This window comes from Octopus sinensis, linkage group LG4 (assembly GCF_006345805.1).
Source record: "Octopus sinensis linkage group LG4, ASM634580v1, whole genome shotgun sequence".
NCBI lineage: Eukaryota > Metazoa > Mollusca > Cephalopoda > Octopoda > Octopodidae > Octopus > Octopus sinensis.
In genome coordinates, this window is record NC_043000.1 from 44,363,521 (window position 1) to 44,389,660 (window position 26,140).

Consider the following 26,140-nt stretch of genomic DNA (forward strand, 5'->3'; position numbering starts at 1 on the left):
TGCTGGTTGGTGTTGAACTCATAACAAAAATCATAACTATGCACTCCATATATATTCAGTCTAACACTCTAATAATTCTTCCCTCCCCATCACACATTTATAATATGCAAATGCGGCAGAATAAATATAAAATAAATGTTGCTTTTTAAATACTTAAAACTGTCTACTTATTCTTCTGTGGATGAATGTGTATGCATTAGAAATAACATACAATTTCAAGCTAAAATAAATCTAAGTATGTGTGCATGTGTGTGTGTGTGAATGAAAAATGTATTTCCTATTTTTATGAGATATGAAGTCAAACAATTTAAAATAAATTTTAGAAGTTATAGATAAATATCTGAGAGACCTCATAACACATCGATTTTAATTCGAAGCGAAATGTTGATATCAAATCTGAAATAATTCCATTAAACTATTAAACTTTACTCTAACCATCACGATAAAATCTTATTTTTCAGCGATAATATCACTGGTCAACAAAACATTTTGATCGGAGTTGCTTCGGGTGGACGAGAAAGACTTTATGCTGATTTCAAACCTGGCATCAGTTTTATAGCTGAACATTTTTTTTTTTATTAGAATTGGAACTAATAATTGTTTTTATATCTATATTTCAAATATGTTGTATTTTCATATTTATTAAGACGTTTGATATTTAATTACCAAGCCTTGCGAATGTCGTTCTTGTAGCGAGAGTTTCTGCTTGTGTAAAATTCACACACTATATCAAAATATTCTAGTATATTTTTCAAATATACCAAAATATTTCGGTTGTCATTCAGGTAAGAAACTCACAAAACAGATTGGATCTCTTGCGCTTGTTCAAGAGAGACTACATGAGAAGAAAATGACATTTCGCCATGCGCATGGTAAGTGAAGAGAGGAGTCCTCTCCCTCGCAGCTATTTTTCTGAGTATAAAAGTATTTTGTCTTTTGAAGAAAAACGAGTAAGAAATTATTTATACATTGGTAACTAATGTTGATAGTACACAGTTTTATACTCGATTGTGAATTACTTGAATCTTAACCACATTATTTTGAGTTGTTCGGCATTCTTGAAAACTTCAAAAATGTAAAGGGATAAGCGTTTGTGTATTCATAGCTTGGTAATCTGTGATTTTCGGCTTAGCTTATCTAATTTGGATATTAGTGCTAAGTTTTTGGAGGTTTTCTGGAATACATCCAATACTTGACCACTCGACTACTTTAAGATAATGTTCGTTTTCCCTAAGATTTCGGACTATCTTACAAAAAAATGCGGGTTCCAAATGTTGGCACAGGGCCACAAATGTTGTTGGGTGGGTGTAAGCCGATTTCATTGAGCTGCGCTCAACCGTTACTTAATTCATCGATCCCGGAGGAATGAAAAGCAGTTCGAACTTGGTGGAATTTGAACTAAGAACGTAAAGGAGGAAGAAATTCCACTAACGTTTCTGCCAGTTTACTACCTACATTACAAGAATTACTAATTTAAAATGTTGGCACAAACCTAGCAATCTAAGGGCGGGGTATGACGATTACATCGACCGAAGTACTCGACTAGTAATTATCTTATCGAGCTCGAAATGATGATAGGCGAAGTCCATCACGGTAACATTTGAACTCAGAACATCAAGTCGAAAGAAATACGCGCGACTGATTCTAATTTTTTTTATTACCCACTACGGGGCGAACATAGAAGGGACAATACATAACATATGAAGACTTACAAACTGAGAAAAAAATTAGAACAAACGAATGGAAAACTGACATGAAAATTGAAAGGAAAAAATGGAATAAAACCACTCTGCACCACTTCATAGCATCTTCATTTATACCTTTTAAACTTCGTATTCGCTAGAATATCGATCCCAAATTCTTCCACCATTTCCTTATATGTCATATACTGTGGTAATACGTTCCAATCCAATTTCGCCTCCCAACACATATATCCACTTTTAAATCTTGTTGTTCATCCGGGAACAACACACAACAGTGCCGTCCACTTTATGTTGTCAAAACCAGTTGTTCCAACTGTTGTAAAGTCTTCCCAAGATAACACTTCTTTACGCAGTTGTTTTTCATTTGAGTAATCATACATTACTGTGTGGCACTTTTTTCTTCTTCTTTTGTCTGGGGAGAGTTTGGGAGTTCTTGCACGTTTGTACATTTTTCTGTGTAAGAGGGGGAGAGGTGGGCTTGGTATCTGTAGAGGAAGGGTGGGTCGAGGAGGGTGTGGGTCGTTATGGGGCTTAATTTTCTCTTTTTTTCCTTGTTCCATTTTCCTATTAATTCCCATTCATTGTCTGTTTCTTCTCTACTTCTGTTAATATTTTGTATTCCTCTTTATTTTCTTGCTCTTTCTGAGGCTCTTCCTCTTGTATCTCATTCGTCTTTTTGGTTAGTGAAAGGCAGTCCACTCTGATGTGGCCCTTCACGACACATTTAAAGCATCGAGGGATTCTGTGGTCTACTCTGACCCTCATTATCACGTCGTCCATAATTATTGTTTCTTTAATATTTTCTAGGGCTTCGGTTGAACCTTGAATAATCTGTCCCTTCTATATAACGCTTTGGAATTTTTGTGGCCTGGAGAACCGCTATGTTGTTCTTCTTTCCCAGAAAGACAGCGGCTGCTATCCAAGTTACATCTGTCTCTGGCTGCTTTCCCTCCACCCTCACTCTTGACGCATACTTTCTCACTCTTGATGGTAGTCGCTGCGTGCTTTTTTGCTGTTGCCGCGTCCTTGAATTTCACCTCCACTACTCCGAACATAGTACCTCTCGCAAGGTACACTATTTCATGCCATATTACTCTTAAAGCTTTCTCTATTTGACCTGTGGTCTTGACGTCAATTTTTCCTTTAATTATTGAAGATGTTCTGTATCAAATTGTTCATTTTTGATATTATTAAGCGTCTCTTGCGGGGGCAGTGATAATTTAAAGTCAAATTCATCCCGACGTAATAAATGTTTGTAATTTTCAAATTCATCGATATTAATATCATTTTCCTGGCACTTTGCCACGTCGGCAAATTTCTCTTTTCTTCATTTAATTATTCGTCTTTTCTATTGACCGTTTTCAAAAATTCTTCCTCTGAAGGCAACATATCTGAAAAGCTGAAGTCTTCTTCAGACATCTTTTTCACTAACCAACCCACCTCTATCAGGAAGGGAAGTACAAACAAATTGCTACTAAGCAGTACAAGAACAATTAACAAAGTGTCTGAAACACTGATACAAAAACAAAATGATGTTAACGCTATGAAAATACCGCCAAAAATGACTCACGTACACCTTGAAATATACCGCCAAAGATTACTCACGTACACCTTGAAAAGTACCGCCAAAAATGACTCACGTACACCTTGAAAAGTACCGCCAAAAATGACTCACGTACACCTTGAAAAGTACCGTCAAACATGACTCACATTCATCCTGAAAAATACCGTCAAAAATGACTCACGTACACCTTGAAAAATACCACCAAAAATGACTCACGTACAACTTGAAAAATACCGCCAAAAATGACTCACGTAGACCTTGAAAAACAACGAAAGCGGCAACGTTCCTGTCAGATCACCACCTTGTTTACAAGAAATATTAATTAACAAGGTGATAAATGTGATGTAAATTGTAGAGGTGCAAATATGCCTTCGCTTAGTCTCACAAGAATGTCCATGCTAATGAGACAGATTAATCACACGAAAGACTCTCATCATTACTCTTTGCTCACTCAGTATTGACCTATTGTTCCTTTATTTTTCTATATGGGAGAATTCGAGACGTGATTTTCTCTTATCAGTAGCTTGAAATGCTCAAAATAGCAGTGTAATAACTTTTAATTACAGTCTGTTGCTAATAGACTGTAATCATAGCATATTAGCTAATATCAAGAAGCTTTTCTTGAGGATTTTGTAAAAATTTGCAACATTTTTAGGAAATCATTAGTCCGTAAACCTTTACGTGGTTGGAAAAGCTATGAAGCGACTCATCCGTTGCAAGTAGGCAACTGTCGCCTTGCCAGTATTCAAATTTTTTAAGTATTTTCTGAACATTTCTGTCTTTATATTTGGCTATGCAAATACTATGTATAGTCGAAGTTATATCTTTTTAATTATACTAAATGTTTCTTCCGTTTTGAATTTAGTCGAGTAAAATTTGAATGTTAGAGCGTTACGCAAAATATATATCTGTATTTCCCTTCTCAGTTCAAGACCTGTTGCAGCTAATATGACATTATCCTTTACCAAATTAGAAGAAATAAGATAACCCGATCTGTGGATAAATTGTCAAATATAACAAAATTTTATAGAGTAATTGTTCTCCATCTTTACGCTTTGAGTTCGCACGTATATGGTACAATCTTGTCTGTATCTGTCTATCTATATGCAGCCGGGTAAAATACAACTAAACAAAGGCACTGGAGATATCAGAACCTTGCGCTCCCAATGGTAGTTACGTCGCAAATGCTGCGTTCTTGTCAAAGTGTCATTCTCCAAATTAATAGTGATAGGAATTATAGAGTGATTAAACTATGATTTGGAACAAATCTACAAATCTAGAATGATCTTTCTAGCGGAAAGATACAAGGTTTTTCAGAGAAATATTGTATTTCCTGATACCTCACAAATGTATAAATAAACACAGAACCATTTATTCCGCATTTGCCTTTAAGAAAAAAAGATTATTCTCTATTCCTGCCAAAAGGATGTTTACTTTCTATTTTAGAGAATGTGTCTCTTATAGACTCTTTTATTTGAGTTCATTTCTTCCGTCTTTTATGACCAGTGGTGGGATATGAACTCCCATTCCGTATAAGAGATGCTAAAGTATGCACTCATGCATTTTAACTTGACTCGGCGAATAATAATCGGAGATCAAAACATTGAAGTGTTAACTAATGACTCATGATGACATCTATAAGCTCTGTCCGTCTAGTCGAAAAAATTATTAACGACTCGTTAAAATAATACATTTGTTACAGTAGACAACTTCAATGGGTGACAGAATAAAAGATAGAGAACATTTTGTAAAGTTTAAAAATGCGTTACGGTGTGAGATGACGCTGATAGTACTTACAATACTAATATTGATAATAATAATAATAATAATAATAATAACAATAATAATAATAACAATATTGAAGATGATGATGATAATGATGATAGTAATCATAAATAAAATATTATTTAAAAGTAATATGAAAATAAAAGTATGTGATTATATTCTAAAATAAAATATGAAATTAACTAAAGATATTAAAGCATAATGCTGAAAATTTAAACAAAATATAAATATTAATGAGTTTTTAAAATATTTTAAATCACAATGGAAGTTAATATCTCAATTGTTTTTACACAAGGATAGGTTTGTTCAAATGTATTTATATTAAGTTGCCGTGTCTTTGTATTATTTGTTGGCAATTTATGCAAATCTATACTACACAAAATAACTATTCAAGCAATATACTTAATGAAATATTTTAGCTCATAATTGAAACCAGATAAAAAAAGAGGACGAAAAGAATTCAGTGTCATAAAACATGAAAGAAGAAATTTCGCTTTGATTTATTTTAGATTCACCGTTTATGTATCTAACTTGCACACATACATCTGTATGCTGACAAACAAGGAATTGAAGAGATACACACGTACGTCAACAAGGAAGGAAACGTTCACATATAAACTGACAGCGTGTTCCTTTAACTCCATTAGTGGATTGTCATCAAACATATACCGAAGAGTACTTGATCGGTGATATTATCTTATCTCGTAGCTAAACATGTGGAAGTACATAATCAGAATCATGACATATATATGTATATATATATATGTGTGTGTGTGTGTATGTGTGTGTGTGTGTGTGTGTATGTATGTATGTATATATAAAGTCGTAAAGTATGAAATTTGTACTAAGGTATATCGTAAATGTTTTAGCTGCTCATTTTGCGCTGGTATTATGTTTGGACAATAATTTGTTTTGTTAGAAAGCTGACACATCTATTTCTTTATTCTAACTGATTTTGCGATTTATAAAGTATTTATAAATGGGTTTTTTTTTTGCTTTTTTTGTTTAGAGTTGGATAAGTCGGAAATTCATACAGTTTCGAAACATGAGTTCTTTCTTGGAAATACAGTATCACAGACAGCTCGGAATATTAATGGAGTATTTTGTTCTAATGTTATTAAACAGCAGACAGTATCAAATTGTTTTGCAAATTTTCGTTCTGGTAACTTTGACCTCAGAAAGGTGGACAATGACGAACGGAAGGCCACCGTCGAGGTCAAATCCATTTTAAAGTGCCCGTGAATGATCGTTGTTGTTTGGTGTTAGCAAGTAAACAATATTGACTGACGTAGTTCAAATAGATAAAGGGAAAATTTGGGTAAGTGGGTTCCACATGAACTCAATGAAAATCAGAAACAGCGACGCTTGGAAGCCTGCATTTTGCTGCTTTCTCCTCAAAAAGATAAATCATTTTTTAATCAAATTGTAACATGTGATACGAAATGGATGCAATACGACAAACGTAAACGTTCAGCACAATGGTTGAACAAAGACGAGCCAACAAAATACTGTCCAAAAAGCAAAATTCATCAAAAGAAGCTGATGGTGTGTGTTTGGTGGTCTGGCACAAGTGCAATCTATTATGATTTCATCAAACCTGGCTTATCAGTCACGGCCGAAATATATTGCAACCAACTGGAACACATGATGCAGAAACTTACAAAACAAACCGCCAAGATTAGTCAACGGATCCACTCCTATTTTATTGCAAGACAACGCCAGACCACACATCGAAAAATTAACATTGACGAAACTACATGGTTTGGAGTTGGAAGTTGTCCATCATCCACCATACTCACCTGATCTCGCCCCACTGACTACCACTTCTTCCAGAATTTGGATAACGTTTTGATAGGAAAAAATTCATTTCCAACGATGCTGTAAAACTGGCCTTCCAAGATCCTATTGACTCTATATTGCCCAGCTTTTACAGTATCGCACTGGACTTGACAAGCTACTGCTGAAAAGTGTATTGACAATATGGGTTCATAATTTGATGAATAAAACTATGCCTTTGTTTATAAATATTAGTAATTGTTTATTCTTTTTCTATAAATTTCATACTTGGTGACCTAATATATGTATATATATATATATATATAATATATATATAGAGAGAGAGAGAGAGAGAGAGAGAGCACACATATATATTAACTAGCAGTATCGCCCGGCGTTGCTCGGGTTTGTAAGGGAAATAATTATATAAGCATTTTTAGAGATGTAAAGTATAATAGCCATCTCAATATGGCTAACCACAAAGGGGTAGGGGTGTTACTGTAGCTTTTTACGTTCTGAGATTCAATAATAAATTTTAGAGAGTTACTTCCCTTATATATGTCAAACATGGATTAAAAATGGGAAAAATTGATGGTAATTTTTTTTAAATCGTAGACTCATCGTAGACGCGCGCTAATACCCAGACGGTCTCGATATGAATCACGACAATAAGATACCCGGTTTTGGTTAAACTGCACCGCAAAATGTGGGAGTAGTTAGGAATCTAAATCGTAGGAGACAGACACACAACCTCACTTTTATATATAAAGATTTCCTCTATTTACATAATATTCAGGTCTCTTTCTTTCTTTTGTTATCTTACTGTTTTTACCAATATACATATATATATATATATATATATATATATATATAGTTACAGAGATGTACTTGCATAGCAAGTGACTTGATCTGAGATCGTGTGCTGGAACGAAAACAGTTGCAGCGTTGAAGGTGTTTATAAGCCATTTAAGAAACACACAAAAACCGTTAGATTCACTTCAACATTTAAATTTAATTTGTCAAAATATTTTCGTCGCTTTGAGACCGCGACCTGTTAGCACGATATTTTTGTCAGTGAACAGGTCGCGGTCTCAAAGCGACGAAAATATTTTGGCAAATTAAATTTAAATGTTGAAGTGAATGTAACGGTTTTTGTGTGTTTCTTAAATGGCTTACAAACACCTTCCACGCTGCAATATATATATACACACATATATATATATATATATATGTATGTATGTATGTATGTATGTGTGTATATGTGTATGCATGTATGTGTGTGTGTGTGCGTGTCTGTGCTTGTGATTGTCCTCCACCACTGCTTGACAACGAATGTTGGTTTGTTTACATCCCTGTCACCTAGTGGTTTGACAAAGAAAACAGATAGAATAAGTACAATGCTTACAAAAATAAAACTGGAGTTGATTCATTAAACTACAATTCTTCAAGGCATTGCCCCAGCATGGCCACAGACCAATGGCTGGAAAAAGCAGAAGAATAAAAGAATACATTCTCTGCTTTGGTCTTATGTTCAAGGCATGAGAAAGCTTGAGTTTACATGAGAAGGCCTAACAGACCTGGTAGAAACAGCAGCCAAATCTCCCTCAAATCACACCTTACTGTCTTATGTATGTATATATATATGAGCCAATGAGGGGGACCTCTACATGGTAGCTAGACCTGGTAGAAATAGCAGCCAAATTTCCCCCAAATCACACCTTACTGTCTTATCTATGTATATATGTATGTATGAGCCTATGAGGGAGAACCCTACATGGCAGCTACACATGGTAGAAATAGCAGCCAAATCTCCCTCAAATCACACCTTACTGTCTTATCTTTCTGCTACTTGGATATAGGTGTTATATTCGTCGTAAAAAACTTTCCTGTCACACGCTCACGCACACGCACACACACACACGCACCCTCACACACACACACACACGCGCACACACACACACACACTCACACACACGCACGTTAGTTTACAATTTTATTTATATATTTGCGTGTATATGTGTGGAAAGAGGAAGTGGGAGGCAGAGTGAAAGAATCACTCACTACAGTAAGTGAATTACTTTCATTTTATTCGTTGCCCACTGTGTGTGTGCGTTTGCGTGTGGTGTAAACCAGACTAAGAAAAGCATTTGACACACACACCAGAATGTGAGTTTTCTGTAAATTTTGCTTAATTGGAGTTTAAATTTTAAAAACTGGACGTGGCATGACGCGATGCATTGTACTCTTAAAAATGCTAGGTAAATTGTAATTGAAGAAATCCTATATTGTAGATTTGTATAACTCCCAAAGGGAGGCAGATAAAATCTGCCTTTTATAATAAGAGATTAAACACATAATTATTCGTTTCAAATTTTGGCAAAATCCCATCAATTTCAGAGGGGGTGTTAAGACGATCGCATCGACCCCAGTGCTCAACTGGTACTTATTCTATTTCCCCAGAATGGATTAAATGCAAAGTAGAGCTCGGTGGAAATTGAGCTTTAAAAGTAAAGACAAACGAAATGTCTGCAAACATTTTACCCGGCATGCTAACCATTCTTCCTGCTTACCGCCTTGAATATACATTTATTATAAACACACACATTTATAAATATGTAATGCTATGTTACAATCATATACATTATACAAAGAACATTGATGTCAGATAGTTTCATTTTTCAGAATAGAGACATTTTCAGGTGTGGGCAATCATCTCTGAAGTGTCTGCAAAATGAATTACAAAGAATTCATCCAGGCTGAGTGATTAAAGGGGAAAAAACCCAATATAATTGTTAAATGCTTAGAGACATTATTTTAGTGCAAGGGTAATCACACGCTCTCCATCAGATATCGTAAAACTCTTGGTATGCAAAATACTTAGAGGTTGGAATATATATGCACGTTAAGAGAGAAAGAGAATAAAATATGCGGAAAAATTGACCAAAATGTAATTTTATAGTGACAAATACATAAACATGTCAATTACAATGGAATTTCCAGAAAGAGTCCTACATTAACGAGAGACAGAGCAAAGGAAGTAGAAATGTTGGCATTATAGGTATAGTGCTCAACAAATTGATAAATTACAACTGTTGACTGTAATTCTAAGTCCTTACTTATAATACATGGTGTTCAGCAAGTATAGGTCCTCAATTCCGTCTCATTTATTAAGGTTTAAATCTAATAAATGTATTCGTTGTTCCTTTTTATATATGACCGGAATATTATCCATTAAAAGTAAGTGATGTAAAGATATTTAAAATCGAAATCAAGAATTTCTCGTCGCGTGTCCCTAGAAGTTATAATTTCCTGTGATAAGCAAACACGTTTATTGCATCATCGTCCAATTAGTGATAATTTAGCCTTGTCTTCCCACGTATAATTGAAAATCAAAATTGCGATATTCCCAGATATGTCATCCGTTTGCGTGCAACGGCAATTCCAGTAAATGAAGCCTGTCATTTAATATATAGTATTCTCAACGTGTTTAATACTTCTTTCATTATGCCTATGTTTGTTTTCCAAGTCCAAGTGCAATGGTGTTGTGAAGAACAATGAGTTGGATGATTTCATATACACTATGACAACATTATTTTTGAATTCTCAGGCTAATCTCTTTGTCTGAGAGGGTAATAACCATTTTATGGCATGCTTTGCTTTTAACAACAGATAATAAAACAAGTTTTGGCAACACTGAGCTTCAGGATTTCACGGGTCTTTGAAATTACGCTACTGACACGTTTGATGGATTATTAGATACGTTTTCTTCGAAATTGTTACTGCTTTTGCATGTCAGACACTTAATTCATACTCAAACCCTTTTTGTTCATTGAATATATTTGTCTCACTATACTAATTTCAAATTATATACATGAGGTGGAAGAATGTATGTGAGAATATGTTTCCAATAAATTACTATAAATTCCCAGAATTGGTTTCAAATTTTGGTACTAGGCCAACATTTTCAGGAGAGGGGCCAGCCGATTACATTGACTCGTTTTCAAGTGGTTCTTATTTTATGAAGCAAGAAAGGATGGAAGGCAAAGTCAATATCAGCGGAATTTTCACTCAGAAAATAAAAGGAGAAAATTCGGCACAGTATTACGCACGGCGTGCTAACGATTCTCCCAGCTTGCTTGCTGCCTTCGCAATTCTTAATACTGGAATGTTTACTGATTTGCACTGTTTCATATTCTTATTATGAAAATCGGTTTGACTGAGATAAGAAATCCCTTTTGAAGTTAAAGGTGTAGACGGAGCGAAATCAGAATTTAAAAAATAGGTAGTACGAAATGTACCTAAAATGATTTAAAGCACTTCGCATAAAGCAAACATATAATACTAATATCAATAAGAAAAAAATTTCAGTATTTTGTTGGGGATTTTTTTTTCATGCATATCGCTTTACCGATTGTTAATTATCTGACACTTTTTTTCTCTTACTTTCTCTCTCGGGCGCAAACTACTTATTAATATAGACTATTTCCTATACACAGTTCATTCTTTCTCTCATTCCTCATTCTTCTATTTTTTTTGTTGTTATATTTCCTTCGTATTAAGAAAGACATTGATGGTGCAGCAAGACAACACTTCAGTTATACAAAATAATCAGCTGCAAAGTATAAATATTTATACATTTGCATATATCTAAGTATACGTTATATTACATTACATTGCTACTACACAATGCCAGCCAATCAAACAAACTACTTATTTCCTGGAAACTGTCCAGATTTCGTGGTCTTCTTTTGCTAAGATATTTCGCTTAATTTCAATTGTAGTCTTCATTAAATATTTTAACTTTTCAAATAATTTTATCAAAATTACTAATTTATCGTAATCGATAATTTTTCATTATCAACATGTGTAGGTGTGTCTGCCTGTAAACACGCATGCACTAACATACCCTACCATATACATATATATATACATACACGCGGGTGTGGTGTTTGTTTGCTTTAGAATATATATATATATATATATATACATATGTATATATATATATATGTTTATATATATATATATATTATATATATATATATATATATATATATATATATATATATATATATATATATATATACATATGTTCATATATATTGTTATTATCATTAGTGGTGATTCTTAATTCAAATGCACATTAAATGGTATAGTTCAAATATAAGACCAATATCAAAACTGAAAAAAATTAGACGCTAATTTGTTTACAACTGACTCCATTTCCTTCTGTTTCTCTCGAATTATCTATGCGCTTTCTTATCTATGTATCTTGGGTACGCTGTTTATTTTGCTTATCTCACTTCAGCCTCTATATATACAACACTTGAATTATTCTTAACAGATTAAGAACGAAACAAAACGTCACTCGAATATATATATTAAATCTAAGATGCATTGTCACAAAATTTTGCACAGATCTAAATTATTAAATTGTTTGTCAGCTGTAAGCATAGAAAAAAGTTTATCTTCCAGTGTATCTTTTTTATTTCCACGCTCAACTCTCGGTAATTATATTTGTTTCGTTCTTTATCTTTGCATCTTTCATAGTCACACATTTTATGTTTCTATATTTACTTGTAATTAATCTTAACAACATCGTTATGACAAGTATATCGTGAATACTCTTCGCCAGTGTATCATAGAAATATCCTATATCAGATTTCAGTTATGGTTAATTATGTACAGCCACACCTGGGTCATAGCCTGTATTGTAAAGGATTACTGGCTTAAACAACATATATATCAATATTGAAGTTAAATGCCTATAGTGAAGAGGATTGCGCGGGTTTCTCATAACTAAGAAGAGGTGACTGATATAACACAGATAAAAGTAATAAGTGATATTTCCATTGATATAAAGTCAATAGATAAATTTCAAGCTTATCAATCTTTGAATTCACATGTCCACACCCATCAGTATACAAGAAAGTATAGGCTCAAGGTTCAAGGAGCCACTTACTAAATACGTTTCGACTAAAAACATCTAATATTTGTAAACCTATAACAATTGACAATGTTACCAATTCATAAACGTCGTCAATTATTTAGACAATATGAAGGAATTCCAACAACGTTTCATGGTTCGCTACCTCAACAGATCCTACATAGGATCAAGTCTGGTTTCGGCCTCTATTCCTCTACCGTTTCCGACATGTGACCCCAATCCTTTGGTGTTGAGTGTGATATTTCTTTCTCCATTTTTTCTTTTGTTCTTCGCTTTCTTCAATGCAGCGTTAAGGAATGTCAGTGGGAGAACGAGAGACCTGCCAAATTTCCTTTCAAATACTAACCGTAGGCTCCAGCTGCCAGCACCAACTAACTGTCACGTGACACTATATAAGCTTCAACTGTCCAATGAATGGGAAGGACGCGTAGTTTTGTTCCGCGCCCTCTCTAACACTACCTTTCAACAACACTGTTATGTTCGTTTCAGTTCCAGCAACCAGAGCCGACCAGCTGTTTGTTGGTACACGCCTTCGAACCAGGAGGAGGAGGCGCAATGAACGAGATCGCTAACTTGGTCCACATGTCAATCAGCAATGCTGCATAAGTGCCAGCCAGCCTTGCCTAGCGACGCTATTTCTCAGTCGGCGTGTTATGGGTTTTGTGTCTTCTCCATTCGGCCATAATAGAAACTGGCTTTGTCGACAGCCTCCTGTATCCTCATTAGCTTTCTCAGCTCTGAGCTCGAAAATGCAAATCTTTTGAATAACGTCCCCATTTTCCTTTCACTTAAGCCTCTAGCCACAACTACCATGTGGTAATGCTCGACAATCCATCCCTGTTCTCCGCGCTCTTCGATTAAACTTTGATACCTCTCCTCTTTCCGTTGTTCTGCATTAGCGATCTTCTCTTCCCATAGCACTGTCAGCTCTAGCAAAATTCCAATCTTCCGTTCTGTGTTCTGTACGATTAAGTTCGGTCTTTTTGTTATGAGTGGAAATATTAACGGTCTTTCTAAATCCACGGCCAACTCCCACTACCCCTTCCATCTTTCGCCTGCCTCGTATTCTTTATTTGAAGGCCTGGTATTATGTCCTTTTACCTCCTGGAGATGTATCTTCCCGCACTTTCCCATTTTTTGGTACGCTCCCCTGCTATACACCTCGATCTTTATTCTTGAGTGCTCCCTTAAGACATCGAGGATTTGATTGTGACGCCATGTATATCTGTATATCTGCAGTTGACAGTCCATATCTCACAGTAGCTTTCTCTCCGCATCTATCAGTCATTTGTATGTTCTACCGGATTAAATTGACCGATGAAGATATAACGTCGAAGGTAGGCTTGATCAGTAAAGATGTCCATGCTTGTTCCTTCCATGAGATTCTGCGACTGACCACGGATTCCTCCCATCTCAGCCACTGTCCCTGTTGACTACATTGTACCAAATGTACATTTCGCCTTCTTTCTTCCTCCTTTCTCACTTCCTGTACCACTGCCTCTTTCATCTCTTTTACACTGTTTATGAAAAATGGCTTGAAATTGTGCAACCCTAGGCCGGCTCTTACTTCTTGCGCCGCTCCGTCTATATCTGCATGCATTACCTTTCTGATTGCGCTGTTTATTGCTTCTTCCGCATTCCATTCCTCCCTCTGTTCGTACCTATGGAGGGTTTTCTCGGATGTTCCGATCTTTCGAATACATTAGCATCATTACTGTTCTTGCTTTCCTTGCCTTATATTCAATCGATGTCCTTGGTAGTTGCAGCTCGGGTTTTCCATATAGTGCAGTTGTATTCAGTGGTTTTGGAAGAACAAGCCATTTTCTGATAAACACACATCTTTGTTCCATCCTTTCTACTCTACTCCAGGCTACTTCGTACATTTGCAATGACCACATTATCCTTCGGTACAGTCCAAGTTGCAGTATCCAGCATTTGAATTAACCCGGTAATATTGTTCTGACAATTGCCAACAAGGCAACGATGTTGGTCCGCTGGAGAACATTCGTCCTCAGTCGCCTGGATTACTGTCCCCAGCTATGCTCACCCAAGAGTGTAACATTAACGGCGAACCTTAAAGGAACCCAGCGAAGCTTCACAAAGAAGATCGTCTCATTGCAACAGCTCAGCTAATGGGAAAGGCTGAAGCAGGTAATACCCTACTCCCTGGAGCGAAGGCGGCAGATGTATGCAGTACTATATATCTGGAAGATCCTGGAACAAATTGAGCCAAATTTTGGCATTGAAATCTACACCAATGCCAGAACGGGTCGATGCTGCACAGTGCAAAATATCCCAGCAATTCCATCACGCTTCAGTACCAGTTATTGCAACAGCTTAGGTTTCAGGGTCCCACAGCTTTTTAATATTCTCCTAAAGAGCCTGAAAGACCAACCAAGGGGATGTAGATGCTTTGAAATCAGACCTGGATCTCTTCCTGTCGAGTGTGCCATATGAACTCGGCAATTACATTTGTTTCGTTCTTTATCGTTGTATCTTTCATAGTCACATATTTAACGTTTCTATATTTACTTGTAATTAATCTTCACAACATCGTTATGACAAGTGTATCGTGCAAGAGGTGCAAATGACGGTAGTGACATCAAACACTATTCTTCACCAAGTACCACATATTAGAGGATGCTCTCAGTAATAACAGCATGGCAACAGCTCTGAGCTGAAACTATAATAAATAAATAAATAAATAAAGATATATATATATATTACTCTTTTACTCTTTTACTTGTTTTCAGTCATTTGACTGCGACCATGCTGGAGCACCGCCTTTAATCGAGTAACTCGACCCCGGGACTTATTCTTTGTAAGCCCAGTACTTATTCTATTGGTCTCTTTTTTGCCGAACCGCTAAGTGACGGGGACGTAAACACACCAGCATCGGTTGTCAAGCGATGCTAGGGGGACAAATACAGTCACACAAACACACACATATATATATATATATATATATACACATATATACGACAGGCTTCTTTCAGTTTCCGTCTACCAAATCCACTCACAAGGCATTGGTCGGCCCGGGGCTATAGCAGAAGACACTTGCCCAAGATGCCACGCAGTGGGACTGAACCTGGAACCATGTAGTTGGTTAGCAAGCTACTTACCACACAGCCACTCCTCTTATTATGGAAAATTCGAATTAACCGATACCTGGGTAGGAAATTCACATTAGAAAAAACACGGTTGAAGTTACGTGCCTAGGGCATAGATTACGTGCTTTCGTGTGGAAATTTGTATGTTTATTTAAAAAATATAAATATATGAAAGAATGGAGCTGAACGACGAATTAGCAAAATTTCTTTATTTTCGACATAGGAATATGCAGCCTCCGAAACATATGTCGAAAATAATTCTTTCATATGTTTATATTTTTAAAACAATTATATATATATATATATATATATATATATATATTGTTATAGTGTCAGCTTGTTTATCGGGAGAGGATATCAATAGAAACTTACCAAAGACAGTCGGTTGGAATGAACATTTAATACAAGATATACATCATTGTCATATACATAATAGACGCGCAAGCACACAATATGACACATTGATTTTGCCTGAAGATATGTCTGAGGCTAATACATCTGTAGATTGCTACGGCACTACCACTTAAATTCAGATGCAAATAATTGTGTTGATTGATCAAATACCATTTAACTCATTTTTGATCAGTGTCGTTGGCGATGGGAAAATGGCATACTTAGCATATACGTAATACACGTGATTATCATTCAGGGATTCATTTATATTTATGTCTGAGTGTAATATCTTTTTTGTACGTGTATGTATTATGTATGTATGTATGTGTATGCATATATATATATATATATATATATATATATAATATATATATATATATATATATATATATATATATATATATATATATATATATTATATATATATATATGTGTGTGTGTGTGTGTGTGTGTGTATGTGTGTGTTTGTTTTTTATTCGGTAAAACGTTATATCGCAAATTTTGTCAGTCGGAGGTTATAGTTTCAATCTATACGCACGGTAATAAAATTATTTTTAGCTTCTAATATTTTGGGGGTGTTTTTTTTTTTCATTCTTTGCACATTACTCTCTGCCATAGTGGTTATATTCGTACGGATTTAACAATTTTAATATGAATTTATATCACTCTCCTAATCAGACAATGCTTACTTTAAGAATTCATAAGGTGTTCTTTAGCAATAGAGTCAAGAAACAATTTTCGCTCTGTGTATGGAATTGAATCTCCTTAAGTCACATGCCCACGTTTTTTTGTTTTGTTTTGCTGTTTGTCTTTCTTTGTATTATCTTTGACGAGGAAATTAATTCTTTGGTCCTTCCTTTCGATCTATACGACGAAGATTCATTACTGTCAGGATTCTGAAAATCGTAGTTAATTTCAAAAGCAAATTGAAATAGAAATATAACACTTCATTTCAAGTTACACTTTGGTCATAAAACACCTTCATGAAATAGAGTTTAAACCTTGTCATGTGTCTCACACCACTTGTTTGAATCTCACACAAGTCACCCTGGTAAAGATGACGGAACTAAAAAGAAATTACGAAATTCAGAGACTGCTAGCAAAAATAGCACAAATAGAAAGCTTACAGAAATAGCAAACAATATTTTCTTCATATTATAAATATGACTGATTTACAGGAGTGTAACCTAGTATAATACTTGATGAATAATAAACAAAACAGAATAAGTGGAAAACTACAATAGTCTATGCAATTTGGAGAAAGGGAGAATGGGAGTAATACAAAAGCGAAGAAATGAAAAGATGTGTGAGGCCAAAAGGGAAACAATAACCTAGAGAGTTAAAGAATTAGAAAGGCGGAAACGATAGACTGGACAATATTTTATAGGTGAACATAAATCATTTCATTTGTGAGACAATATTATAGTTGGCTTGCATGTGTTTCATGACTGATGGGTAGTGCTCCATGTATTTCCTTGCTCACTGTACATCGTTTATTTCTATCAATCTTAAAAAATGTATGCATACATATGTGTGTTATCAATGTTTGCTGAATATACAGTAATGTAGGGAGCGTGGATTTAGTTAATAGCACCTGCAGTCACTTGTCATATAATACAACAGTCCGTACTAATACATCTGTAATAGAAGCTAATATCAACTCTGTCTGTGTGTGTGTGTGTGTGTGTGTGTGTGTGTGTGTGTGTGTGTGTGTGTGTGTGTGTGTGTGTGTGTATACGCAAGTATGGCCTGGAGATAACAAAATATTCCTACGAGCTCTTTAGTATCATATTTATATGAGAAACATGACATTTTTCCGAAAATATTACATAGTAGATAAACATTTATGAAAGGTGATACAAGAAATATTTTTGTTTTTATTCCTTGATATCATCACGCTGCAGGGATCACTTACTTAATTTCCCCTGATACCAAGGATGTTAAACAAAATTTTGTTTAAATACAAAAACACACATTTGTGTTTGTAAATGAGTGTGAGTATGTGTGCGTGCGCGCACGCGTCTGAATGTGTGCATGCATGTCTATATTTTGGCATATGTGCATATATATATATATATATATATATATATATATATATATATATATATTTATTATATATGCGTGTGTGATAACTATATGTAATATATATTATAATGATATCTATTTTCCGATTTGAATTGACAAATTTAAAATATAAATATTGAGTGAAAATTGAGGAACTAACCTCAGTAAGAATCGAACTCAAAAATCGACTATTTGTATACATACACACACATACACACACACACACATACATACATACATATATATATATATATATATATATATATATATATATATATATATATATATATATATATATATATATATATATAATATATATATATATATATAATATATATATATATATTACTAGTTTCAGCTCATAAGCCGTGGCCATGCTGGGGTACTGTCGTTTTGCTACACTACTAGTATTGAGAGCGTCCTCTAATATGTGTCATTCGGTGAATAAGAGCGTTTGATGTCGCCGCTTTCATTTGCACCTCTTGCCGCAGTTAGGTTCATGTGAGGCTCTCAACAAGATGTCATATTTTGTTTTGAAACAACTATATCGCAGGCCCTTTAGGAGAATATTAGATAGTTGTGGTCCTCTGAAACACAGGTAGTTGCTCTGACTGGTCTTGAAGCGTGATGGCATTGCTGAGATCTTTGGCTCTTTGCAGTGTCGAACCATTTCACCAGTTGTATAGCTTTCAATGCTAAAATTTGGCACTATTTCTTCCAGGATCTTCCAGGTATATATTACTACATAACGTAGTATTCGAGAAGCACAGATCCAAAATGTTATTCACCCAAGTTAGTATGAGCAGAATCTGCTCCATGAATAGGGCATTAGTGAGGTTGAGCAGAGACCTCACCTGTGCTTGTTTGCAATGAGGGATTCCTGAGAGCATGAGGCCTTCGGGATTAGACATTGGGGAAGTTGATATCACCCATAAGTATACGCTCGCGTGGTTTTCCAGTTTCACGAGGATTTCTTTAATTCTTTTGAGGCAATCTCTAAGCTTGCCTATGTAGTTTGGAGTATACAGTGGGTGATATGTGTAGCATATGACAATATTGTGTTGTCTTGTGTATACAATTAGAATGGCACATATATAATTTGAGTATAACAGTAACACCTGGGGTGTGAGGTCTTCACTGACGCATTCTGCAACTCCACCACGTTTCCTTTCCCTTCTGTCTTTTCGCACTATGGTATCTTTTGATACGTGTACTTCTGCATTCCCCATGTCAGAGTGCTTCATTGCATGCAGTAATGTCTCTCAGAAAAATTACTTTTGTTGTTGTGATGCAACACACACCCAATATTTAGTAGATATAATACATAATATATATAAATATATATAAACAAATCAAATTGCGATAAAATAAAAATAATTATAATCGCTGGTATTACTAACACAAGCCATATATTTTTCATATATCAGTACATTAAGGCGAAATATGTGCTAGGAATACAGAAGCTTGATAAATTAAGTGAAATGAAGATAAAAACATTTACTAAACCGGTAATTCTCAGACTGCAGTTTCTTTCTTTTCAGCAATAAAGATCATTTATTTGCTCAGGGAGAATTCTTCAGTGAGACCCTGTTTTTCTGGGATCCTAACTCACTAGAAGCATGTGCGTCTAATGATTTACTCTCCCTAACTAATCATATCACTGCGCAGACTCCGAACGTCCCGACAAAACTAGAGAATTCTGGTATATCGCCTGGCGCTCATAATTTATCGAGAAATATGTAAACAAATCAAATTGCGATAAAATAAAAATAATTATAATCGCTGTGTATTACTAACACAAGCCATATATTTTTCATATATCAGTACATTAAGGCGAAATATGTGTAGGAATACAGAAGCTTGATAAATTAAGTGAAATGAGGATAAAAACATTTACTAAACCGGTAATTCTCAGACTGCAGTTTCTTTCTTTTCAGCAATAAAGATAATTTATTTGCTCAGGGAGAATTCTTCAGTGAGACCCTGTTTTTCTGGGATCCTAACTCACTAGAAGCATGTGCGTCTAATGATTTAATCTCCCTAACTAATCATATCACTGCGCAGACTCCGAACGTCCCGACAAAACTAGGGAATTCTGGTATATCGCCTGGCGCTCATAATTTATCGAGAAATATGTAAACAAATCAAATTGCGATAAAATAAAAATAATTATAATCGCTGGTATTACTAACACAAGCCATATATTTTTCATATATCAATACATTAAGGCGAAATATGTGCTAGGAATACAGAAGCTTGATAAATTAAGTGAAATGAAGATAAAAACATTTACTAAACCGGTAATCTCAGACTGCAGTTTCTTTCTTCAGCAATAAAGATAATTATTTGCTCAGGGAGAATCTCAGTGAGACCCTGTTTTTCTGGGATCTAACTCATAGAAGCATGTGCGTCTAATGATTTACTCTCCCTAACTAATCATATCACTGCGCAGACTCCGAACGTCCCGAAAAACTAGAGAATTCTGGTATATCGCCTGGCGCTCATATTTATCGAAAAGAAATATGTAAACAATCAAATTGCTGATAAAATAAAAAATAATTATAATCGCTGGTATTACTAACACAAGCCATATATTTTTCATGTATCAACATTCAGGCGAAATATGTGCTAGGAATACAGAAGCTTGATAAATTAGTGAAATGAGGATAAAAACATTTACTAAACCGGTAATCTCAGACTGCAGTTTCTTTCTTTTCAGCAATAAAGATCATTTATTTGCAGGAGAATTCTTCAGTGAGACCTGTTTTTCTGGGATCTAACACTAGAAGCATGTGCGTCTAATGATTTATCTCCCTAAATAATCATATCACTGCGCAGACTCCGAACGTCCCGACAAAATAGGGAATTCTGGTTATATCGCCTGCGCTCATAATTTATCGAGAAATATGTAAACAAATCAAATTGCGATAAAAGAAAAAATAATTATAACGCTGGTATTACTAACACAAGCCATTATTTTTCATATATCAGTAATTAAGGCGAAATATGTGCTAGGAATACAGGAAGCTTGATAAATTAAGTGAAATGAAAGAATTTAAAACACATTTACTAAACCGGTAATTCTCAGAATGCGGTTTCTTTCTTTTCAGCAATAAAGAAGATAATTTATTGCTCAGGGAGAATTCTTCAGTGAGACCCTGTTTTTCTGGGATCCTACTCAAAGAAGCATGTGGCGTCTAATGATTACTCTCCCTAACTAATCATATCACTGTGCAGACTCCGAACGTCCCGACCAAACTAGGGAATTCAGGTATATCGCCTGGCGCTCATATTTATCGAGAAATATGTAAACATCAAATTGCGAAAATAAAAATAATTATAATCGCTGGTATACTAACACAAGCCATATATTTTTCATATATCAGTACATTAAGGCGAAATATGTGCTAGGAATACAGAAGCTCGATAAATTAAGTGAAATGAAGATAAAAACATTTACTAAATTTATATATATATACATGTGTGTGTGTATGTGTATACACCCATATATATATTCAACCATTAATCTTTAAGACTATGCCAATTTCGCAGCCTTTATCATATAATAATAATTTCACGTTATAGTAAATTATTTCATACGTCTCAGCAAATATGCATAGTGCGCAATTTACAATTGTATATAAAGATATTAGTGTAGATCAGAAAAGTTAGCTCATCAGATCACCAGAATAATTTGCGATACTACTTCTTCAAAACAAAGTATACGTGCAAAATTTACCCTTTATATGGTAGACCGACACAAGTTATATTTAGCTTGGTATGGCCATTAAATTGAATATGAGTAATAAATATATTTTGTTTCATTTTCTAACTTCAGGGAAATGAGCGGCGTGAATTTTCACAAAATACAGGAAGTGATTGGAGAGAAAGCAAAGGAGTTTTACTAAATATATAGTTCTTGAATTTATATGAATGGACACATAAAAAATATTTTATGTTAACGTAATGAATTCAGCAGGGAACAGACACCTGGAGGTGTAAAGATTAAACCAAGAAATAGTGTGAACTATTATTTTCAAACTGGGTTAAAAGGGCAAGTACCTCAAAATATTTTTCTCTCAAAGTGAACTGTATTGAGAACAGAACAACTTTCACACCTACATAAAAACACTCATATATCCAAATACATGCAAAAGCATATGCATATACAAATAATGTAAGTATAAATATACATGAATATAAATACATGAACATATGCACCTACAGACACAATCATATACGGGAAATTCTTGTACAATTATATACAGTTATATATACACACATGCGCATACACATAAACACACACACAAATGCATATATATATATATATATATACATACAATGTATTATATATATATACATGTATTCATATAAGCTAAGATATTTATAGACTATATATATAGTATAAATGCTAAGAAATACCCATTTATATAGAAGTTAAAAAAATAACCATACAATGTATATGGACATACGCATATATATATATATATATATATATATATATATATATGCGTGTGTGTGTGTGTGTGCATGTGTGTGTGTGTGTTCATACACATATTAGATTAAAGGCATACACACGCACACATACATACATACATACATACATACATACATATATATATATATATATATATATATATATTATATATATATATACTGCATATCCTTCGCTCAGAGATATAAAACAAGTTTTTTTTTTCTCTTCACGAGATCAGCGACTGTGTCGCTTGAACATACATGTAGTATCTGTAAGTTGAGTAAGCCCCATCATTAGCCGGTGATTGTTTCACACTTAAGACGGATAATTATTCAGAAACCAAGATCTATGTGTGTTATCTCCCTCGCATATACTGAAGCAGTAACTTCAAAATATTCCTTGTACAGGACTCTCACTTTACGTTGGCAAATAAACTTTACTATATATATATATATATATAAATATGGTGCAGAGTTTCAAAATAATGGTAGCAACTTCAATAATAAATAAACAAATTGTCCACGCGTTAAACAACTTACACTGGAATATTATGTCAACTGGTAATATGTGGTGACCTGGCGGAAATGTTAGCAAGCCGTTCAAATTCCGCCGAGGTCGACCTTGCCCTTCATCCTTTCGTCGTCGATAAATTAAATTCCAGTTGCGTACTGGGATCGATCTAATCGACTGGCTGCCTCTCCGAAAACTTCGAGCCTTGTGCATAGCACAGAGAAGAATATGTATCTTACATTAGTTGAATATCTGAATATAGTTTAATACATTATCAGAAGGTTGAGGCTAAATTGTGGCTAACTGAAGTTGAGAATTTTTCCTTTGCATTGGTCTACGTTAAAATTTATTTTTGTATGTTTGATAATCAATTTACTATTTATAGTAGTTATCAGATGGGAATTATCTTTCAGGTGCTAACATGTATGGCAGATAAGTGTTTTTGAAAATAGTAAATTGTTTGAATATAGTCTAATAATTTATCTCTCCCTAAAATGAAAATATAACACGTAGGAGATTATTTACTTGTATTCATAAAGGGAGCAGAATATCTGGATACGTTTTAACACCTTATCTGTTATTGCGGTAAGACCAATTTATGGTAAATGAAGGAATGAAATTAACTAGCATATATGAACGATTTGTATCTAGTTGCCGGTATTAATGGGTAATAAGTATTCTTACAAATTGCTCTGAATACAGTCTAATACATTATCTATTTCTAAGGTGAAGCAGAATTTATTAGTGTATATACATAATAATTTTGTGAAATTTATTAGTGTAAATATAATAATGTATAGTTAGAATATAGGAAAGATTTATATATAAGGTGCTGGTAACTTACAATCTATCCATATTAATAATAATTGATTTAATTTTACTAATATTAAATGCTTCGCATACGCAGAACCCACACCAGACACCACCACCATTATATGATTGTGCATTATATAAAACAATCGAAGCAATTTAAATTCAGTATTATTATCAGTGATAGAAAGTATAAATTTAGGTAAAGATGTACTGTTAGGCTATTACTTATGCTTAAATATAGATGTGTGGTTATTCTAGCAAATATCTAATGAGGTAAGACGACGCACCAATGTAAAAATGTTATGAACCATGAGAAGTGACCGAGTACTTATGCACTATATTTTTCCTAAGGCATTGGTTAATATTAGGATACGGTGATTTATTACACAGAAAGGAAATGAATCAACGCATAAAAGTTCCAAACTAGTGATTCATTTCTTCTCAAGTTGATCTGAGTAAGTTGATTAGTAATGGCTTTAATGATTGGTACCTCTCATACTCGATCACTTCTGGGCGACTTATCTCGGAGTTCTTTAATACGTGTAGGAAGATTTCCCGGGACGCTGTCTCTCAGCAAATGGCCGTTCAAACAAAATATATACACTATGAACATGCGACCGATAATATTTATACATACATATACATATATATATATACATATATATATATATATATATATATATATATTATATATATATCACCGTGATCACCGTGACCGACCAAGCTATCAGATGTTGTTACACATTGCTGGTCACAGTGCGCTTTGCATTGTTTTAGCCTTCAAGTGACGCCACCCCGCTGGCTAAGCGAGCAGGCCGACAGAAGAAAGCGTGAGAGAAAGTTGTGGCGAAAGAGTACAGCAGGGATCGCCACCACCCCCTGCCAGAGCCTCGTGGAGCTTTAGGAGTTTTCGCTCAATAAACACTCACAACGCCCGGTCTGGGAATCGAAACCACGATCCTACGACCGCGACTCCACTGCCCTAACCACTGGGCCATTGTGCCTCATATATATATATATATTATAATATATATATATATTATATATATATATATATATATATATATATATATATATATATATATATATATTATATTATATATATATATTATATATATATATATATATATATATATATATATATAATATATATATATATATATATATATATAATATATATATATATACATAATTTGAGTTGCTTGCTGCGCCTTTGTTTTGTTTGGACATCGTAATTCCTGGATTTTCCTGAAGAGAAAGCTGCAATATGGTATCTTTATTCAATCAGAATTTGGAAATTTGTGGCCTTTGAAACATGTGTAGAATGTAATAAAAGGAATTCTGTAGAATCTTCGTTCAGCTCCATTTGTTCCATTCACTAATTATATTAAACTTCAATTATCCGCGCCAACGCACGGTTGCAAAACCATATGGTCATAACTCCAACCGTGTTTTTCCTGCTGTGATTTTTGCTACCCAGGTATCGGTTAAACTTTTGAATAATCCGTAACAAGATAATTCATCTTTCCATTTCAACAAATATGTATATATATATATATATATATATATATATATATATAGATATATATATATATTATATATATATATATATTTGTGTGTGTGTGTGTGTGTGTGTGTGTGTGTATAATATATATATATATATCACACATACACAAATACAAATACAGGTATATGTCTTCTGTCCGGTTGTCAATCTACGTAAATTGTGTGGAATGTATTTGCTTAAGTATGCTGCACTTTTATGTTTTCATTCAAATATATGTGATAGATTCATAACATAGAGTTTATAGCTTCATATGCTGCAGCCGCAACATCGTCCGCTGTCGTGTAAATTAATATTGGTAGAATATATCGATTTCATATTATCCGACCGTATGATATGTTACTTTGGCTAGAGTAAATCTGGGAAAGACCAAATGATTTGAAAGAGATCTAATATTATTGTTTTCCTTCTTTGATATCTTAAATTTGCAAGCCGAA